Source organism: Haliaeetus leucocephalus, unplaced genomic scaffold (genome assembly GCF_000737465.1).
Source record: "Haliaeetus leucocephalus isolate CR32 unplaced genomic scaffold, Haliaeetus_leucocephalus-4.0 Scaffold233, whole genome shotgun sequence".
In the NCBI taxonomy this organism is placed as follows: domain Eukaryota; kingdom Metazoa; phylum Chordata; class Aves; order Accipitriformes; family Accipitridae; genus Haliaeetus; species Haliaeetus leucocephalus.
In genome coordinates, this window is record NW_010972669.1 from 607,474 (window position 1) to 630,946 (window position 23,473).

Sequence of the window (23,473 nt, forward strand, 5' to 3'; positions counted from 1 at the left end):
TTGATAATAAAAATAAAGCCAGATAGGTGACTAGACATTTGCTTGGGCTTTTGGGAGCTTTCTAAATGTTGCAAACTTAATTGAATGTATTGGTATCAGCAGTTATATAGGGGTAGTCCTCATAAAGCTTAATGGTATACTTGTTTAGGGGGTGCATGTGTGTGTATTTATATAAAACTTTAGATGGTACGAAAAATACAAATGTTTTGTTTACAGTAGTCAGTACAGAGCTGTCTCAATACCATATTATGGTCTGAAAATTTTTGATGTTTTGGAAATAAGGTGTCAGCTTATAAAATGAACTCTAGCTGAGCCCTATTTTGTGTGTTAAAAGACAACAGTAGAAGTAGTCGGAGGAACTACTATATTAAAGAGTCATGAGTAGTTTATCCCTTCCTTTCTTCACACTAGGATGCCCAGAAATGGAGAGCTGTTAGCAAGCCATAAGAATTTCATTGCCTCAGTCAAAGGAGATTTTTGGGGTGATCACATTCAACGGTCACATGTTGAACTCAGACAACTGGAATTTCTTGGGCCCTTCTCAAACCCATATTGTGCCAGGTATTATTCCTAGTCCACAAACAGCCAATTCTTAAGAGTAAGAACTTGGGACACTGTTTTTTTTTATGGAGCTCTGCTTATCTCACTCCAAGCTCAGAAACCTTGTGTCTCATGGGAGATATCAGTGTGTCACAGGCATATGTAGTATGCTGGGTATAGTATGCCGTCCAGTTCTATACGCTTGTTTTACTTACCTGCTTCTAGATCTCAAGCAGTCCATTTCCAGTGGCTGTGTTAGGTCTTGTCACATACTTCTTGTAACTTGGAATGGCAGAGGCACCGTGATGGATCTTGAGACATACACTGCATCATCAAGGATTACAGGCTTTTACGATCATAACTGAGTTTGTTTTTTAGTCAGATTGCTTCTTATATTAGACAATGAGCTTTTGTGGAGTGCAGCTGACTTCTGTTCTGTGGTTCTACAGTAGACCAAGTGTTTTGGTCAGTTACCATGTTTCAGTGCATTACAGCAGTAGTAGCAGTATTAGCTAGCGTGGCAGTAATAGCATATACTGAAAACCAAGAAAAAGTAAGTCTCATGTTTATGAAAAAGCTAACCACGCAAGTCTGTAAAATGGGCTTCAATGGGGCAAGAATTAGCTTAATACAATAGCTATTTTATTCATCCAGACAAAAGATCATGTGAATTCAGGGAAATACACAGTAGAGAGGCTTTCCCTCACATAAGTGTGGACTTGTTTGATTTTTAAATGTAATCAGATATGTACAGTCAAGGAAAGTACATCCAACAGGTGTGTTAATATTATATTCTCTGATCTGCTTCTGCCTGCAAAACTTTATTGCACCTTTCAGCAGATTCTAGCTGTTCACTTCCTGCAAAAGCTGGAAGTTATAGTAATTTCTGTCCTGTTTTCCTGAGAACTCTATTTCAGGAATATGACAATTAGTGAGTAAAAGAAGAGGTCATGTGCCAGCAGGGATGAATTTTTGCAAATAGTTTGATCTGTGTTTGTTCTGGTATAAACTGTGAAAAATAATTACCACTAAATACTACAACTGTATTTTGACATATTTTATTTTCCATAAAAATCTGAAATTGAGCATCACATAAGATACTGAAATTAAATATTACATAATATAATTAACAAACTGTTGTGGCTCTGTCTTATGAAGACACAAATTCTATCACAGTAAGACTGATTTGATTGTCTTACGTTTTTAGAACAAATATTGCATATTGTAGACTAATTTTATTTCTATGCTTTATAAATGTATTTCACCAGAAACCACATTCTTCTATATCTCTCTTGTCAAAGGAATATAGGAATGTGCAGGCTCATGCATGAAATACAGAGGTTCAGATATAATTTTTGGATTAAATCCTTCATTCACCAGATGCATTTTCTGATGCTTGAAAGTTGCAGTAATTTGCATAACATCCTGAAAAAGAAATAATTCAAGTGCAATATTCCATTTCAGCTTATATCAGTGAAAATATGATGCAATTACTGAATAAAATGGATCATACAGTTTTAAAATAGAATATCTTCAGTTAGACAGAATGACCTGATTCACAGGTGCAGTGAAATCTAAATCTAAATGCAGCTTTTATTTCTTGTTCATTTCTATATCAAAGCCACATGCAAACTTGCAAGTTTCTGTTTCAAAAGAAGCATTTTCTTCAACTTTCATTAGTGCAGCTGATCACAAAATCTGTAGCTTATGGGACACTTGGTAATCTCTGCAGAGAGCTGGCTGATTTTATGGTTCTGGCTCTCCTCTGATTTCCAGCTGCTAAACTTCATTTAAGACATTAAACCAAAAAATGTTAAATACCTTCCTGTGTTATTTTTCTGTGTAAGCTGTTGCTGTACAGCAGTTATTCAAATGCCAGTTCATGAACAAGTTGGTCTGCACACCATAGTCAGTGTATGAGAGCAGAAGTGGTATATAAAATAATCTAATTTTAAATGTGGCTCACATTAAGGGAAGAGTTTAAAACACGCCATTCTCAAGCATTGTTATTACTTGTACGGTGTTTTCAATGTAACCAACATTTTCTTTTAGTTCTCATGCTGAAACAGGCCATTTTTTAGTTCTTGTTTTTCTGTCTTGATCTGTAACTTGTCTAATTTCCTCTATGCACTCCTACTCCATTTCCACAGCTCCCAGATCATTTAGTCTTTGGCTTCTGAGCTGAGACTGTTAATAAGTTTGCCAGTTCATTCTTTCTTTTGGCAGCACTTTACGATAGGAACCACACTTAGACCACCAAGTCATTTCACACATACGCTAAAGAGCTGCCAGATGGTAATAATGTTCAATCATTACCAAGTAGGATTGCTTCAAATTGAGTAGCTAGCATGAATTTGTCTTAGTAGTTATTTAAAAAATTGCAATTATAAGATTAAAAGTTTAATAAAGACAGGTATTAAATATTTTAAATGTGTATTATGAATACAGATTGCTGAGGTTTTCTGTTTAAATGATCCCCTGATGTTATTTTAATAGTCAGATTTTTCTACAAGGAAATGAGAGTTCTGAAAATAAAAAATCAAACCAAACCCAAGCCAAAAAAACCCCGAAAACAGAGCACAAATAATGCAAAACTGAAATCACTCCCTGGATGCTCTTAGAAACTTCTTCCTAATGTCTGTCTGCAAACAGAAAATGAAGTTAGCAAAAGTAAAGTGAAAAACCTACTATCTCAGAACCTTGGAGTACCCTGGTTCTTTGCATCATTGCCCCTGTGCCTCTGCTCTTCTTCTAGAGTCAAATCAGAGAGGATGAGAAGAAACTCTCAGTCTGTCTGGTTTTCACAAAACCAGTCAACCATAGTTGCAAGTCGTATTAGAAAGAGTCTACATATGGACTGCTGAAAACTTTTCAAGATTGATTTTATCTTAAAAAAATTTTTGCATGAGAATTCCATATTTTTGTTTGTCACTTGATTAGGATGAACTCTTTCTCAAGACACACCTTTTTTTTTTCAGAAGAGACTTAATTTTCTGTCCACTCAGAAAATTGTGGGTTCAGCATTCATCCTATTATCCTCCCCTAAGGTGTTTTTTAAAGTAATAACATGGGTTTTATCATTCTAATTTTTTTATAAAATTTCTGTTATGTCCTTTAATAAGTCTTTATACATGTGTAAATATTCATTAGTTAGTACTGATAGTATCTTTCATAGTAAGCTCCCTTCAGTTAGCTGAAAAAAGCTTTAGTCAGAGAGCACATAAATACAAACAGGTTTAATCAGTTCCACATATATAGATTCTAGAGCTCCGTATAGATTTTCCCCATCTGATAGAACCATAAAGACAAGTCTTTTCCAAAGGTTTTTCCCAGAAGAGGGCACTGGTTGTCCTGAGGCACCATAGATAGTACAACCTATGCTAACTGCATTTGAAGATACATTTACTTAGTACAGTAACCTACTAGTGAAAAAATAGCTTTCCTCAATTCTTTAAACTCTCTTAAAATTACACTTCTTTCTAAATGTATACATTTTTTTTCTCTTCCTCTTCAGTCTCACTCACTCTGTTACATTTCCATCTTGTTCTCAATCAAATTTTTGCCTTTAGGACAATTTGTCAATATTTAGGGAGAGGCAACACTGCCAAATGCCTCCCAGCATCCGCTAACAGCCGAAGACTGTCTGCTACAAACTTGCAGGAGATGTAATGTAGGGCCCTTTCCTACTCTTTGCAGGTCATGGTCTCCTGTCCTGTTGCAGAAGACCATCCTGTGCGGAGTGCACAAGAGGTGTAATCCTTGCACTTTTAAGATGTACATTTAAAAAGAATTGTATCCCAGTCCTGCTTTTATACTCTGAAGCATGTGGGTACATTTTAGTTCTCAGATTATGAGATCTTACTGTGAAGTATTTATTTTAATATCTGTTGCAAAGAACTACGTATTTCTTTGATGCTTTGTCAGTAACTGAATAATAATCACTTCAAGAACAACCATATTAGGAAAAAGTTTTAAATGGATCATGTCATCCTTTTATAAGAAGACACTGTTACATGTAGTATTAGCCATGTGTGTCTGCTTAGTCTTCCATTGGCTAGAAGAACACTCTAATTAAAGAACTTTGAAACAAAATCCAACTTTGCCAAGTTATTAATCACATCTAGGATTTTTAGGTATGAATGGATCCTTAAAGTAAAATATAAGTTTAATTCATCAAATATTTGCTTAACTTCTTAATAATAATAGCAACAATAATTCAGACTAGTATTACCTTTTGAGTTTCAATTCTTGAAACTGTTTGTAAATTACTCCTGCATTCCATGATTGTAGAGACCAATTTTCAAGTCAGACAGAAGATAAACACAAGTAGGAGGCAACTGATTGTCTTACCAGGATTCTCACAAAGCGTGGTTGGGCATAACTTGGAAGGAAGTCGACAATATGCTTATAAGGTCGGTCAGATTTAAGCACAATGGCTGCCATCCCTGTTCTTCCTTCATAGTCTACAAAAAATTGAAAAATATTATGACAAGTAAGAGTGTATGTGAGTCTTGTATGACATTTGAGGGATTTCGTATTGCTCAGAGCAAGTATTTTGATATTATGAAATATCTGCCCTATCCTCTCAGACATCATTGAGTATAAGATACATGTTACTTTACATCAGAAGACTTAAAGTTACTTTCAGAGTTTTTATTCAATTAAAAAAATGTCACCAACCTCTTTTTATTAGAAAATCTGTATGGCTCACAGCTGGCTGCTAGGTTTTCTTCTTACCTTGCTCAATTTTAACATTGGTGACATAGTGGCCTAATGAAATCAGAGTGACCGTTAGTTCAGTAAAAAGCTGAACATGCTTCCACAAAGACTACTGCAAAAGATGGACATAGACATGTATGGGACTGTACTTGGTCTATACAAAGTCTAGTGGCTATTGTACATTGTATAAGCAGTGCTGAGTGTTTTCTGCTTTATTCCACAGACAGATTAGTTACAAATAGGGGAAGTGCCTCTTAGTAAATTGCAAGCAGCAAATTATGTCTGATGTGAAAAGAGAAACAAAACCCTTTTAGAAAAGATGTAACAAACATAGTTACTGCTTTGTCTTTATTCAAACACAAGTAAGAATTCCAAACGGAGAAAACATCTGAATTAGAAGCAATAAGCTGCCATGGTTAAATCTGTCCAGAATGAAAGAGAGCTTAGAGGTGTGACCAAGGCACTGGAAAGATAAAATGTGGGTGTTCCCTTTTCATGAAAATTAAATGTCTTTTGTGAGAGTCAGCTTTCAGGATTTTTTCTCAAAGATACTCTCAGCTGTTAGGCCATCCTATCTTCAGCCTGGGAGCTTCAGCTCTTTGAGTAGGAATATTCCATTCTAAGTAGGAGTTTGGAGATTCTGTGCAACTCTAGGTACTAAATAGTTAAATCTAGTTTGGTCACTAAATGTAAAAATATGAAAAATAATTATCCAGATTTTGAAATGGTACTGTTCTTCCTCAGAACTTTAAATTTGGAAATTAGAAAGCATCTGTAAACATCTGGTCTCAGAACACAATGTATGTAGGAATTACTGTGTCCATTTTACTTGGAAAAAAAGCAGCACTAAGAAATCTGATATGTTTAGGAACATGAATAAGTTTTTGCAGGTGAGAATAAAAACATTCTGAGCTTAGAATATTGATTACGTTCTTATATTATTGTATCTTTGGATATTTGGGTATATTATAAACATTTGGATATGTTATTGGGTATATTAGCAATAGATCCCTACTTGGATCTATTGATAATATATTTTTCTGTGTCATTTTCAAGTTCTAAGTGTATGTCAAGAACTTGTTGCTCACAGAACAGAGAGTTAATCCCTGCCCCAAAATATCACCATCTAAATTGAGGTATCTGTTAGTTAATAGATAACTAATACTTCTCCTTACCTATGGGTGCTTTCTTATACCTTCCATTTTCATCCTTCATAAGTTCTTGTTTCCAGACATCATATTTCAACAGCTCAAAAGAATGTAGGAACAAAATTTAAAAAGTTCATATGCATACTTGAAAACCTCACTGTCTTACTCACTTTCTGGTTGTTCTGATAAAAATTGCTTTGAATTAATGGATAGTACCCTATTGACTTTGGAAGATTTGGAACAGCCTGAAATACACTGACAGTATTCTGAGAAGCAATTGTCAGAAAGTGTTCATATCACGGTAAGCAACACTAAGTGTACATATACAGATGAAGTGTTCATCTCCTTTATCAACAGAAAGAAATCCATTGTTTTAGAGTATTGTCAGTTTCAAATCATTTATATAAAGTGAAGCAGTGCTTTTGATCAAATTGTCAATTTTGCTTTAAAACTACCATCCATTTCTAAGTAGAGGCTTAACATTACTGGAATGCAAATCAAGATGAATCTCTGACAAAAAATCCAGATTAAATTTATAGACATCTCAAAAATTACTCCAGCCAGATACAAGTGGAAACTTACAGCTCATTGGTTTGATTTAGGCTTTCCTGCCTTCATTCCCTGTCCACATAGTTAAGACTGCTAAAAGACCAAAAGCATTGCAGAGTTTTTGTTATGGCCCTGGGAAGGCATTTTCAGCATCTCAGATTAAAAGGAGAAATCATTTGGAAGTCATTAATCTGGTTTTGATGTTAACTAGTCTGAATCTTTAGTTTCATTTGAACAGTATTTTATTGTAGTATAATGTTCATGATTCACAAAGAGTCTGTACAAATAGGAAAAACATTTGAGACTGTCAGGGTGTTTTTATGGGTGAAAGATGTGTATCTCCAATGAGAGCTTCAATAGGAGTCATATACATGAAGTTTATAGCTCAGATATGTTGAGATTTATTTGCAGAGAATTTTGAAATTTTTTTGTTTTGCTGATCTTATTTCAGAGAAGAAAATGTGATGCTGGTTTTAATGAGTGAAGATATAGTCAAAGAGTAAATTTGTGTAGGTTTGCTCTGGAACACATATCTCCTGATTCATACCAAAAGTAAAATCAAAACTAATTTCTGCCTCATCACTTAGTATCTGTGGGTTTTAAGGATGATAAGTAAACTTCAACAAAAAATATAATTCGTCATTCCTGTGGATAGGCACTTCTATACAGTCAGGGTTTTTTTTATATTCTGGGCAAAAAGTCAGATACACAAAGCAGTGGTTTCAGCTTCTGCAGACTTGTTCTGTATATTTATTCTAGCTTCACAATATGTGTACAGAGAGTAGAGTCATGTAAGGGGCTAAGAATAAGGTTTCTGCTTCCATGAACAAAATTTTGCTACATCTGAACTGTAGTAAGCAGGTTCTTTCTTGTATGCTTTCCTGCTCTTTATAATTTCTGCCTTTCATCTGCTTTTTTTTTGGTTGGCTGGTAAATTGGTTGGTTTGTGGATTTGATTACATTTACCTTTGAGAAGATGCCAGCATGGCCCACAGCTCTATTTTATTAGTATAGTTCAAGAAACTAAGATTTCCTTCTGTGGATCCATAGAATGCAAATATTTTAATTGGGCCAAACCTCATCGGAAATTCTTTCCAGACAGCAGGTCTGATATCATTTACTAGAGCAATGCCCACTTTGTGAACTCTGTCCTCTTCTTTCTGTGAACAACCAAAAAGAAACATTCTGCATCTGAGAAAAGTGGGTCTAAATACCTGGAGTTGATCTAAAATTTTCTAATAGAACAATTTTCCTTTAGAACTGCCACTTTGGCTAAAATACTTCACAGAATAATATTTGTTTTGTAAAAATCAAACAGAAAATCAGAATTCTTGATGGTTTGAGGTTGAAGGATTTTCATAAGGTGAAAACTTTATTTCTGTAGTCCTTTGTATTTTCAGTTATAAGTTCTATAACTGAGATATATATTACAAAGATTAAAAGAATTATTTTATCGTGAAAATGTAAATAAATAGTTTTTAAGTAAGTGCCATTTCTCATAGAATGGAAATTTCTTTCTGAACCAAAGAAAGGAATTTTTCTGCATAAATAAAATTATGTCTTAGAAAACACTTGTGACCTGCTACGGTCAGTTCTGCATGTAATGGGTTTTGGTAGTAAGTTTTACACATCTGCCATGTTGCCTAAGGAACCTGAAAAAGTAGCAGAATGACTTAAAGCTCCTTACCATATCTCAAATGATTAGGTGCAGTTTTTAATCTTAAATCCAAATTCAGAAAAGATGGTAATCAAATCTGCAGTGAAAATGTAGTTATTAACTTGTCATTGTTACATGTCTGTTATGTCATTATTGTGACTAACTACTCAAATGCTTACATAAATTTTTCTGCGTTGGGCTAGACTGCTCAGCACCCTATATATAGGACTATAGTCAAGATGCTGCCTGTGGAAAAGCCCCCACTTTTTTTGGAGATGTAGTTGGTATTGAGCGATTAAGTTACTGCCATGGATGAGTGACAGCAGAAAACAAAATTATTTCAGGTCCACAGGAACAGTTTCTTCACACCAAAGAAATGCATTTCTTTCCATTTCAGTGTTATTTTAAACTTTAAAAATTGTAAAAATATATCTGATTTCTAAATAATATTAAGATGATTTCAAAATGGAACATTGCCTAAGAATTACACTGAAATATTTTAGCAGAATCAGTGTTTCAACTTTTTCACCATTAAAAATGTTCACATAAAACTGTTTTGTAGACACTGGATTAACAGATAATTTCATTTGATCCAGAGCTGCAATTTATGGCAGATAATTTATTTGCCACAATAAGATCAGCTGTAATGCAGACTAAACTCCACTTGTTAAAAACAGGAGTGGAGACTTCCCTGCTTCTGCTTAGTTTTCTTTTGCAGTTTTAATGGTAAACCTGAAGGAACAGCACAGTTTGATGACGTGTATATGATCAAACCCAACTATGATCCAGTTGGCAGGCTGATTGGCAGTTACATCATGCCTAATATTGTCCCTTCTTCAGCGCTTGGTGTTCAGGATAAAATAATGGATTTTATTAGGTTTTTTTCAAAATAGGTGGTGAGACTCTAGGACTTAGAGTAAATCTGAGGAGCTTCAGAGATTATAAGCATAGGAGAAACTGTTATACTTACCTTGTTTCATCCCTGGTATAACAATCTGCAGGGCTTCCCTGCATTACCTTGAATTTTAAAATATCTTTATTTTAAAAGTTGTATGGTTCTCTTTAAAAACATTCCTTGACATACATTCTGTTTTGTTTGTTAACTTCTGTGGGGTACTGTGTTTAAAATTTAATTCTGATAGGTACATGGATGTTGGGTAAACTTCCTGTAGGCATATTTGGTCAGTGAGTAGGGTCTGGTGTCTCTGTCTATATCAAGAAATCCAGAGTGCCTCCTAGTTCCCAAATCCATGTTCTTTCTCAATTTCAGTGTGTGTCCTGGTTTCAGCTGGGATAGAGTTAACTGTCTTCCTAGTAGCTGGTACAGTGTTATGTTTTGAGTTCAGTATGTGAAGAACGTTGGTAACACGGATGTTTTCAGTTGTTGCTCAGTAGTGTTTAGACTAGAGTCAAGGATTTTTCAGCTTCTCATGCCCAGCCAGGGCAGCTGACCCAAACTGGCCAACAGTGTATTCCATACCATGGGACGTCCCATCTAATATAGGAACTGGGAAGCGGGGGCAGGGAATCGCCGCTCGGGGACTGGCTGGGTGTCGGTCGGCAGGTGGTGAGCAATTGCCCTGTGCATCATTTGTACATTCCAATCCTTTTATTACTACTGTTGTCATTTTATTAGTGTTATCACTATCATGATTAGTTTCTTCTTTTCTGTTCTATTAAACTGTTCTTTTCTCAACCCAGGAGTTTTACTTCTTTTCCTGATTTTCTCCCCCATCCCACTGGATGGGGGGGAAGTGAGTGAGCGGCTGCGTGGTGCTTAGTTGCTGGCTGGGGTTAAACCACGACAGTGTGAGACCTAGGCATGCTCTGTGGAAGCAGGTAAGGACAAACATCCTGGATGTGACCTAGAGAATACTCCAACAGGTCCCTCATTTAGGTAGCCCTAGTCTGGGTCAACACCAAGACTGCTGTGTTCTGGCATGCCACCACACGAGTCTAGGTGAAATGTAGCTGGCTGGCTTATTAGCCTGCACAGGTTTGTTTCACTGTGGAAGAACCTGTGTGGTACACTAGAGGTTATATGTATTGTAATTCGGTAAGATGCCTGGTCTTGACAGGATTCTGCATTTACCCTGATCCACTTCTGTTGGCATCCTCAGCTTCCTCAACTCAGGTAGGCCATCTTTCTGTTTTTCTCTCTTCTTACCAGTTGCCAGTTAAATACCAATACATTCTCTGTTAAATTCTTGTTATTGAGCCAAGTAAAGAAAGTTCTTCCTGCCTTTTCCTGCAGGAGAGACCTTTACACAACTAGTGTCACCTAGCTAATTATTCCTTTCTTTTTTTTGATTCATGGACTACTGACATAATGTTTGTACAGGCTTGAGTTCTGGCCAACAGCTTTCCTGGCTTGCTCCCTCCAATACCTTTTTGTCTTTGACCCCTCTCCTACATCTGGACCACACAATACTAGGTCTCTGTTCAAGCCAGCTGGTTGATTCTCTCAGATGTTCCCTTGTTGCTAGTTCTTGTGCCAATCTCTGACCAATGCAGTTGGAGGTCATTTGAACATTGTGCTTGTACATGAAGTTTTCTGTGGTAGGTAGGAATACTTCTTGTTACCTCCCTTCAGTTAACTTTCTAACTCTCAAATATAAAGTTAAGAAAGTTAACCGATCTTTTCCACCGTGTTGAGAAACAAGCATTACAATAGAATAAATATTTTCAGAGTTACTTTCCTGCTGCTGCTCTGTTTGGTGACATCTTACTTTTGTCCTAAATCTGATCATGATTTAGCTCCCATGTTCTTCAGCACTGTTATCCCAGGGTTGACCAGGATTTTGCACCACATTGTGAGTACTATGGCTTTATACAGATAAGTTTATCATCATATACACAGCCGTGCAACAAAATGTGCCTTTTGAACACATCTTCAACAAAAAAATTTAAACAAAACCTCATTCAGCAGTTTTAAAGCCATACAAAAATTAATTATCAGCCATTAAATACTGAATAGAGTAGCCTTCTCTTACTAAGTAACTACTTTGGAACAGTGCAGTGCAGGTGGTTAATCATTTAATCTGGTTCATGCTCTTGTTTGATCATTGAGTCTGATAAAGCTTTTACTGCTTATACCTTTCTTTATTGACCTGCCACTTGCCTGTCACTCAGATGAAAAGCTAACAAGCTTGGCTTTACAGAGGAATTTATGTTAGCGTCTGGGCATAGCTGTCCCATCCTGCCAGGCCTGCTTCTGTGTAACCACTACATTTGCTGATTTAAATTTGATGGCTATCATAGAACTACAAGGAACACAAGACCCAAATTTTGTATACACTGGAAAAAACCTATCAAACATTAAAAATACTATACCATTGAGAAATGGGTAAATCTATATAACTTATAAAATATAGATTTGCTATATTTTAAAGCTGCATTTGCAAACAAGAATTTACACTGGGCTAGTTACAGAGGTAGTGTCAGAGTTCTCCTATGTACAAAACCACTGTAGCATTGTATTTTCTACAGTCATTCCAAAACTAGCTTGCAGAAAATCTCTTCTTCAAAACATAAGATGTTCCTAGGTGATGAAAACAGACAAGAAAATTCAAAATAACCTTTAAAATGTATCTTATCTTCTACCACTATTTTAAAAAAAAAGTTGTCATTCTCTTAATTCAACTAATGATAAATTCAGCTATTCAAATAAATTATAAGCTATTTCCAGCACAATCTTTCTGTTAAACGTGACTAGCACAATGGAGCCTTGCCGCTTTTTCTGAGTAGTAACTAAAAACTTACAGTACCAGAAGCAGTAGAAACAAACCTTTTAGTTATCTCCAGTTGTTAGGAATAGGTCAAAGCCTAACCATGTTTCTGTCAAGATGGTGACTGGGTAACTCTGAAAAAAGAGAGCTTGGGATGAGGGAGAAGGTACCTTGCAGCTTCTCTATTTGTGTGAGAAGCGGTGGAAGGGGAACCAGCTCAGAGTCTCTTGTTTCTGTCTCACTCCCCTTTTCCTGTTTTTTGTCAGCTCATCATCCTCAATTTTTTGTTTCTGTGGCCCTGAAGTTCCTTCAGAGCTTTCTGTTCCAAAAGCCACCGCATTCTAGACCTCTCACGTCTGCTACCCCATCCCTTTTTCATAGTTTTCTCTAAGTGTTGTCAGCCAAGAATTTACAGCTTTCCCTGTTTCTGTCCTTTCCAAAATTCCTTTTTGCCTGAGTGCTGTTTGTCCCACATAAAGCTTCCCAGTGCCTTCCAAGTTCTGAATCCCTTCTAGTCCACTTGCTCCTAGCTTGCCTGTTCCTCCCTGACCCAGGTACCATCTCATGCAAGACTTGAAGTCCTCTCAGAGCTCTTCAGCCTCACTCACCTCAAAGCCTTATCATTTGAATTCCAGGCCCCCCAGAGTCCCCATCTGAATGGTCCACCTAAGAAAGCAGTTATCCTACTTTCTCTGTGCCAAGACAAATCATAGCTTCAAACCTTTTTATACACTACTTTTCCCATCCCATATGTGTTTCTGTTAGGCAGCAGCAGTCTTGTTATCAGTTGCTGTAGCCCAGCATGCATGCCCATGCTATTCCTGAAGAAACAAAGTACTGAAATGGCTTTTAAAACAGTCCAGATATATGATACCAAAACGCAGCATCTGGGCAAGACTCTAAGAACAGGAAAGGAGGATGTATCTGAAAAAATAACATTGCTAGATGTCTACAGATAACTCCTATTTTCAGAATCAAAAGCAGAGGCTCTGTCATTCTCCCTTTCCTTCAATTTAATATCACAAATCTAATTCTGTGTTACTCAAATATGTGACTCAAAAAGCTCCAAGACACGTTGAGTTGACCTTATTCTGAAGGTTAGTTAAAGCTTCCACAATGCGTTTGTATCTTCTGACACTAAAAATCAAGCCTGACTTCTCAGGTGCCTATGTGAAACGTGTTTTAGACTTTTGGTGTAGGATACAAATATGATTTCAGGTTAAACCTATGGAACATATGCAGTGGTATTAGTGATACACAGACCTCAAGTCACATTATATTGGATCTATGCAACAACTGGTGTCTGTTCTAAGCTTCAAAAACTATGCATATATCTTAGATACTGTTTGCAGACTGGAGAAAGTGATAAAAATGAGAAAATTACAAAAGTCTATTAGTAGACATAATATTTGAGTTTCTCACCAAACAGAGTTACTTACCAAAAAATTAAAATGTTACAGCATTCTCAAGTTAATGAAATTTCACTAGAAGGTAAATTTTTCCTAATTCAATGCATCCACTGATGCCAAGAAGAGAAGCACTGATGTGGAATGGAAAAGTGAGATACATAATATCCTGAGAAAATGCACCATACTGAGTAAAAGCAGGTAGATGGAGCTCTTAGATGAGTGATGATAGCAGCTTTTGGAAAACCTAGCAAAGGGAGAAGAGCAAATAATTATAAATGTACTGCTTGCATTATTAATTTTGCTGCAAAATTATGTTTGGAATGTACAGGGAGAATTGTCTTTTCTTCTGAGTCTTTGTCTGCCCTGTCCTTCAGTCTTTACCCCATGAGTATATCTTCTTAGTCTCTCAACTTCTTCAGTCTTTTTGTCTGTGAGCTATTTAATCCTCTTATCTGCTTTGGCTGGGGGAGAAACTCCATACCCTTCACAGGCAAGTGCGGACTGACTGTGCCCACAGTGTTCCCTCGCCACAAAGTGAGAATGGGAAAGCTTCCAAAGAGCCTCTGTGCCACTCAGCTGCTGTTGCAATACAAGTAACTTTTACAAAGTTGTTTGGCTTGACTAGAGGAAGGATTCCCCTTTCCTTCCCAGTGAAGATGAAGCTTCATTATTCAGGCCAGTCTCAGAGGAAAAATTTTCTCCCAAGGCCCAAGCACTTGTGCTGGCTGCGTTTCTTTTTAGTATAGACCTGCGAAATTCTGTCGCTTTGGAATCTGAGCAGCTGTTAGAGACTGACTTTATTGGCCTTATATTTAAGAAATAAAGTTCAGCAAAGGAACATCTATGTTAAAGTTCACTATTACGCCCTGTTATGCCAAGGCAAAAATAGTTTAAAATGTACTATGCTTGTAACTAAATTAATTTCTCCCTATCTCGACTTAAAAAATTCAAGTTCTTTCTTTTTGTGTGCCTGTCTTGTTGCTAAATTCATACCACCTGAATTTTCAGAGAGCCGCAATTGTACTTTGTTAGTGCACACCCTCACCTGTACTTCCCAATGTGAAGATATACATACCTGTGTTTCTTGTGTTAATGACAGCTTTAAGGTGAGAGGGAACAGGATGATCTGGCACCTTGTCTAGTCTGTCTGGTATAGTCTGAGCATGCTGGAAAGGAGAAATGGTGCTCATCAGCCAGACAGCAACATTATTTTCCAAGAGATGAAAAATAAATTCTTTCTCTATTGATCCCAAACAATCTGACAAGTTAAAAAAATTATATGCTTATTATTAAAATAATTACAACTACAGACCTGATTACCTGCCTTGGAATTATATACCCTACCACCCCATACAGTAAGCTTACCATAGCCTGCAGCAGCAGCAATAACCCACCTATTGGACAGTGAGAAGAAAATCATGTTTAGTTTCCCTGTACTTCTCATGTGGCTTTAACTGTAATAGGTGAAATCTCCCTGATCTTATCTGGTGACTTTAATATACAGTATTTAGTTTAATCTGTATGTTGTAACATTTGTTTTAATGCTTGGTACACATATCAACTAATAAGCCCTCACGGGTTCATATGGAATTATGGAAGCATTGCCAACCTGTATTAAAGATATGAAAAGAGAAGTAGAAAAATTAAATAAATTGCCCAGTATTACATAATATGCCAGTAAGAGGGCCAAAATTATAGCTCAACATGCTGTACTCTTTGCTCCAAGCAATGCTACCTTGGGACCACTACTTTAAAGTAGTTCTAAAATAACCATAAATTTGTATGGGAAGGAAATCACCACTAACAAAGGGAATCTGAGCCTTCCTGTAGTCAGTGGAGTTTTATCTGCATAAGCCAATAAATAGAAATGGAAATGAGATGATGCTGAAGTATCTCCCCAGGCTGTTCACTTGCTGATACATGATTGTTTCTGCTGGTACATTGTCAGTACTTGGAAAGTTTCAGATTTAAGCCTTTTATTATACTAATTAATTCCACATATTTTTTGGTGCTTATATACTTGAAATTTAAACAAGACTATGTCTTTCCCCTCTTTTTTTAGCCAGCAGATGTGTATGTATATATGAAGTACTTGCAGCTTTGAATGGCTCTGATTTTCTATTTTCGATAAAAAGTATTGTTGTGGTTTAACCCCAGCTGGCAGCTAAGCACCACGGAGCTGCTCGCTCACTTCCCTCTCACCCAGTGGGATGGGGAAGAGAACTGAAAAAAACCCAAACTCATGGGTTGAGATAAGAACAGTTTAAGACGACAGAAAGGAAGAAAATAATAATAATGGTGATGATGATAATAATAATAATAATTTGACAGTATTAATAATAATAAAAGAATTTGAATGTACAAAACAAGTGTTGCACAATGCAATTGCTCACCACTCGCTGACCAATGCCCAGTTAGTTCCTGAGCACCAATCCCCCCAGGCCAAATCCCCCCAGTTTATATACTGGGCATGTCATCACATGGTATGGAATATGCATTTGGCCAGTTTGGGTCAGTTGTTCTGGCTGTCTCCCCTCCCAGCAACTTGTGCCCCTCCAGCCTTCTTGCTGGCTGGGCATGAGAAGCTGAAAAATCCTTGACTTTTTATAAACACTACTTAGCAACAACTGAAAACATCAGTGTTATCAATGTTCTCATACTGAATCCAAAACACAACACTATACCAGCTACTAGAAAGAAAATTGACTCTATCCCAGCCAAAACCAGGACAAGTGTAGAGCAGTAAAAAGTCAGTAGAAGTTGAGAAAAGCCACCACACAGCCCAGCTGGGCCAGTCCAGACCAGACATGGATGAAGTCAGGTCTATTACCCATCATCAGGTCCACAGTGTCACCTTTTTTTCAGATTCCCATAGTGTAGGAAGACCTCTGCTATCCTGTTACTCCTGTCCACATCTTGATAAGTGTGCACCTTCCCTTCACAGATGAGGAATGGCTTGTGGGGAAGCTTTCCCACTCTCTGCATGAAAAGGTCAATTATGGAGAGAATTCCATTGCTTGCCCATTTCTTTACCATTGCTCTTAACCTCTTCCACCTCAAGAAGTAGATCAGATCTTCCCAGAAATATGGGGAAAACCATCTTCAGAAAGACACACAGCACTTCTATTCCTCCAGCAATTGTCAAAAGCCACGTGCATAGCAGTGCTTGAGGGGAGAAATAATAGCTTAGCTATTTCAGAGATATAAAATACAGTACATTAATATAATTAATAATAAGTTTTAAGGCAGAGACTGGAAGTTAATAAGCTAATTTCAATTCCACCAATTAATTTGAGAATTTTTTAAGATACCATATTGGAGTTTACTAGAATACAAAGGCCCAGGAACAACATAAAAAAGAAAAGGGAGTAAAGAGTAAGAAACATTGTGCAGTTTATAAGGATAGAGGAGTTTATTCAGAGTAAAGAATGTGGCCAGGGTGACAGTAGAACGGAAAAGGCATAGATAATTAAATACAAGATGGAAATGTAGAAATTTAAGAAGTATCTGAAGAACAAATAAAAAAAGGTATAAACTGAGGAAACAATTTAACACTTCTTTTTTTTTTTTGACTTGGAGTCAAAATTTTGTCTGGATTGTTTATTGTACCATGGCAAATCCTAAAAAAATGGAAACAAACAGTTAAATCATACAGTATTGTATGTATATTGTGAAAGTATGTTAAGTATCATGCATCTGTAAGATGCACCAAATATGTTCTTCTTTGCTGCCTGAGTTGTTTTTTTGGTCCAATAGAATTTGAGACCATCATCTAATCCTCCACAGGTTTGAACAGTCTGATGAACATACACTAATTTCAGGCAATGTACTATGAACCTTCTGCATCTTCTGAAATAGCCAGTTTTCACCTTAGGATTTTCTGGCATTTGCAATAAACGGTGATTAATAACTTTGCATTATTTATATTATTTTCATTATTTACAATAGTACCTGAAGTCTCAAACAAAATCATCACAAGCCCATACTAAGATTTGGAAAAAACCCTTTACAGCATAGCAGTTACTAACTTTGTTGATGTACTTCAGGCAACCATGAATTGCTGTTTTTTGGAATGGTTTTAGAGAAGGACTTGTGAAGATCATGCAAGATACCTACAACTTGATATGTGTAACATTGTGTCCTTTTTAAAGTTTCAGCTATGATTACTACAAATATTTGAAAAGTCTTATGTGACAGTCTAGGATTCAGGAACACTTCAGCAGTACGGGCTTTTCTAAATGATGTGGGCTCCACTCTGTAGTTTAGAAATATTTTACTGACAAGCTGTACTTTTAGTATGTTCATCAAGCTTGTTTACATTTTTCACAATATTCAGTGAATATACAAAATCGTGGATTTGTTGCAGCAAGCAGGATCTTGTATGTACCATAAAGCATATGTAATGTTGTATGGGTAAAAGAGCAGCTTAAAAATGAAAGCATTGTGGCATTAATTGCATACAAACATATAAACCAACTTAAAGTATATAAAGCATGGCATTTTAAACTTCTAAACAAAATTTTTAAACCCATCACTTTCTGAACTAATTTGTAAAGTGACATTCTTAGTTATCCTGAAGACTGCCAATTATTCTTCAATATTATGTCACATATCAGACCAACTTTTTTTTCTTTTATATATTAAAAAAATTGAAGTAGCTACAAGTTTACTTTTCCAGTAGATATGCCGTTAAAACACCCTGTGTTACAGTTCATATGGCTCCCTCATTGACTTTTTGGCTTTCTCAGAATTCTGTTATTTACTGGCCAAGAGCACTAACAGAAGACCTCATGACTTTCATGACTATTAAGTTCTCCTTGACTATGACTTGGAAACGTTTACACATTTTTCTTTGCCACATGTACAAGAACGCAAGATTCACTATAACTCCAGACAGTAAATTTAGCTCAGGGGAAAGTCTAAATAGCAGAGTTTATAAACTGAACCAATAAACATATAGACATAATCTTAAGAGAAAATAAATAAAAAGGATGATGACATAAGACTAGGCTCAGCCCTAGTTTTCTTTTAGGCAAGATCAGAAGTAAACTGAATAAATAATAGGCTGGCTATAGCATTCTTATATTTCTTCTATTGCCAAGTTTGGTCATGGTGTATAAGTGAGAAGTTGTAGTAGAATAAAACAGTAAAAAGAATAAAGCAGGCTGCATGAAACAATTTTGGTCTTCAGAGTTGTTTCAGGATTAATTAATTTTCACACTTGAATGTGCATGGAAAGGCCACCAATCCCTTGTTTTAGAATTGTTTGAGCAAATTACTGTTTATGGGGTGGAAAAATTAAATACAAGTTAAACAAAGGAATGAAAGGGAAAATGTAGAATATATAGATGGAGAAGAAAAAGAGTGAATATTAGGAGATAATAGCTATTAAGAAAGAGTATGCACCTCTCTGAGTGATACTACAGTCATACATTTAGCTGCAGTCCAGAAGCCATGCTCCTATGACCTGTCCTACACCTGGAATGACAAGCCTGATACCTGCTTTTGGCTGCAGTATCCTGGTGGTACCACCTAGCTTGCTTTTGATTACTGGACTTTAGGATTCTCCAAAACATTCACGAAAGGTACATGCACAGGAATTTAATACACACTCCAAACAAAGGAGCTGCTCAAGGCAGAGAAATATTTTCTTAAATCTGGACAAACTGAAGGCACTTTGAAAAAAATAATTATTCATATGCTGTGATGAATAACTTATGATTTAGCTGTAAAAGCAAAGAACTCGGTTGTTCCCGATCTTATCAAATGCATGCTTAATTTGCAGTCTAAGCAAAACCTTTGTATTTTTCTCACAATGTCATCTACTGTTGAGATTTGGCAAGATTTGGTTTGGTTTGGGTTTGGGTTTTTTTTTGTGAAGGCTCTCTGTCAATATAAGAGATAAGTGCTTGAAATCTGTGTTATCTCTCTGTTGCGTTCTTTTCACAAAGTTTCACACAGTGGAATTTTGCTGCATGTGTATCCAGATTTGTATCTCTGCATGATCAGAAATAAACTTAGTTATTCCAATGAGTCAGTATGCTCTGGGATATTTTCCCTCAAGTCTTGGAAAGGTCATTTGAGCAATTAGATTGAAATATCTGAGTAATTCCTTCAGCCTTGTTTTGAATAATGGGCAATCAGGTATTTTCAGTCCTTAGTCTTCATTTGTTTATCTGATGAGTCATTCTATGCCAAAAAATATTGCTGTAATGAAAACTGACTCCTAGCTCTTCTCAGTCTGAATTCCCTTTTTCTTTGCCTGGCTCTGGTCTGGGGTTATTCTCTTAGAAAAAAGGAAAATAAACAACAGAGCTGCCACATCAGACACAGAGCTACTACACGCCTACAGCTTCACAGGCACATGCAGATTAGTTCTGGGAGGCAGGGGATGTACTGGAGAGAGGAAGAACACAGGAAGCATTCAATCAGTTAAGGAGCACGTAAGACTATCCAGAAATGTTCTCCAGTCCCAGGGGAATGTAAACAGCCCTGTGTTTTGGCCCTGATGTCAAGTTCGTGACCTGTTCTCTGAGGTATCTAAGCTATCTCTGAATTACCTGACATACATAGCCTTTATGTAATTGCCCTTACAGTTCATATTACAATGACCCTAGAAGTGTGCACAAGACTAAGTATCTCTCATACAAACTTTAAATAGTGATCCATCTAGTTCTCCAAATTTCTGCTGTGGAAAAAATATATTTTCAAGATACAAACAGACTTTTAATAGCCTTAGTGTTTTGAACATTTGCTACATAGCCTCTGCCTTGAAATTTTGAAATACAGAATAGAAATTGTATTAATGAAAATTGGTCACCAATCTCACTGGTTTTGGTTTGTTGGGAGTTTTTTTGTGCTATAGGGTCAGAAAGTGGGGAAACGTGGAGTTTTGTTTACTTACTCTTTCTGCTTTGTTCCTCTGTTTCTTTTCTGCTTTTCCACTGGAATCACAAGGATTGAAAACATTTCCTTTTAATGAAAACTGAGATTCTTAAATATCTCTGGGTATTTAGAGCTTGAGCTTGAAGGAAAACACAAAAGACTAAGAAAGCAGTCAAAATTATTAAAATGCACAATTACCTATTTTTCAGTGTTTAGGCAACCACATGAACAGTGACAAATGGGAAACGTTTCCAAATACAGTGACCCCAAACATTTACTAAGAATTCAAGTGAATATTCCGTTTTCTGAGTAATCTGCTGGCTTTTTCAGTAAAATACTGTGCTAACTTCGCTAAAAGTAATTGAATCAATAGACAGCAGAAGTTCAGTTTTAAAGCTTACTGTACTATTTAATTAATAAGAATAGACTAAGTTTATCTGATTGATGCAGAGAGAAGACAACTTCAGAAAAGTGTAATGCAAGGAGTTAAAGGAATGAGTCTAACCTGACTTCGGATACATACAGGGGACATTGTTTTGTGTAACTATATATATATATAATATATATATATTTCTATAAAAGAATTTCAAATGTTATAACTTAGCTAGGTTTATAACCAGTACTTTTTTCCCAGCATCTGAATGATAAGTAAACAAATATTTTCTTACCAACTTTTTGATTTTGTATTTTGATGAGTGTCCTGCATTCAGTTAGATCCTTTCTGCCTCTGTGTGTCTCTCATAGGAAGGTTGCATGGGTAAACTGAATATGTTAATTTTATCCAAGCAGATGTTCTCTTTAAACTCCACACCCATAGTATTTCAATGGTGACAGCATGCCTAGACAGACAGACTCCTGTTTCCTCGATGTCCCAAGTCTCCTGCTCCATAGTTTCTCAGCTTTGCAGCTATTTAAAGCATGTGAGTGAAAGAGAATCAGACATTGTATGTTGAAACACAGTGTGTTTCCTGACTGTATTGAGAGTTAATTGTTAAAAGAGAAAGAAGTCAGTTATGCTCTGCTAGTTTATAGGCTCAAAAGGACCATAAGCAGCAACACATAGAGTTATACAAAATGAAAGCAGTAATCTCTTAAAATTACTGTTTCGGTGTAATAGCCATGACATGTTATTCTATCTAAGAATGCAAGCAGATATTTTGTTGTTGGTGATACCTTTGCAGCACCCTCACCCAGCAGTTTGCAGCTCAGAGACTTCCTGAGCATGTCTTTATGTTCACTAGCTCTCCAGTGTGCTTTTCTTTCTGGGCCTGGGATTCCATGGGTTTGAACATTTGAAAAGCTTAGTATGCACAAAACTGAGCAGCGAGAAGTTCTGTTGCTTAATGGCAGGAGAACCACCTCCTGTTTGCTTTAAGTCACCCACCTGCTGTTCACATTTCATGCCACCTTTCCTTTCACGACACTGTCACCCGAAAATGTACAGAGCCATTGCAAGTTGCTTTTATTCAGGCAGTGTGTATCTCTTGCTTTGATGCGGGTCACTGTATCTGCCACTCAGAAATTACGGAGGTTCCCCACTGAACAACCGCTGCAGAAGGTTCATCCAGTTGCCAAGCCACATCTTTGGTCCGTTTATTCTTTTTTTCAGATCTCTTCTCTTTCATTGCAAATGCAGCTACCTCTAGGTGAAATTTAATCAGAAGAGGGCAGTACTTCACTGATTTTGACAAGGAGTTTCCCAACCTGGAGTACTCTTTAAGAGGGAGGGGGTGCAGCTTGTGGGGCCCTCAGAACATCCTCTGAGGAGGGTTTGCTTTTCAGCTCTGCCCACTGCTTAGCTTCCAGAGCACGATATAAGCAGTTTTACCTGCAATGAACACATTTTTCCTTAACCTAATTAAAAAACGTAACTTCAACCACAACACCTCCAGTTCAGAAAGATAATATCCTGGAGGATTTTTGCTAGATCCTGGGGGAATTTTACAAGAGCACTTGCTACATGCAGTTAAAATTGCCTCAAGTGGCTTAACTTTATGCAATCACGTAGAAATACATCTCAGTTATAAACCTTCCATTTTTAGAGCTGTGAAGTGTCTCACCTGATGGCTGATGATCTACTGGGTTTTTGCAAGTCAAGGAGCTTCACTTCACCAAAGGTAGATATGGGGGAATGCAGAATATTGTAAGAACCCTGCAACAGTCCCTTCCAATATGCTTATGGTTAGAATTAGTCTGAGTGGGAAAATGGCGTTTGACCCTGGACCCTGACGTAATGCATGTACGTTGTGGGCACAGATCTCTGAAAGTACCTGCACAGCCCTGTGTCTGTTTGGAGCCACGCTGGTTCGAAGGGTCGATTAGTGACATACATAGGTCTGGTTGCAGGGAAAAAGACACAGTTTTCCCTTGGGGTGTTAGGGTGAAGTGGGGGGACTTTTTTCATGTTGTTTTGTCATTGTCATTGCTGTTTGTATATCAGACTACATACCAGGAATTTACTTGTCCCTGCAAGCAGCGTATTCGCTTGGATGGATATTTTTGCTAAGCTTTTAAGTTTTGTCAGTGTAGTTTTCAGGTATGAACGGGAAACATGCATACCCACAATGGATCTGTATTCATGATATCAAAGCTGATGTGAACACTGATGCAGAGATGTAAGATGACTGCAGGAAGCAGTTGATCACAGTGCTGATCTGTAGCAGGGAAGGGTCTCCTGGGAGTCATTCTGATTCTGACAGAAAAAGAAAAATCACGCAGGAAATTTCTTAGGAGTGCATGAAGTAAGGCATTTCTGTGGTATTTCTTTCCAGATTCTGGATGGTACTTCTCCCTTTTTAAAGTTGCAGAGCCTGTGGGAAGGACGAGCAAGAGAAGTTC

General features: G+C 36.9%; 1 pseudogene; it reads right to left on the reverse strand.

Annotated features, from left to right (window-relative positions):
• Positions 1 to 1,788: 1,788 nt before the first annotated feature.
• Positions 1,789 to 23,192, reverse strand: LOC104832030 (annotated as a pseudogene).
• Positions 23,193 to 23,473: the final 281 nt, after the last annotated feature.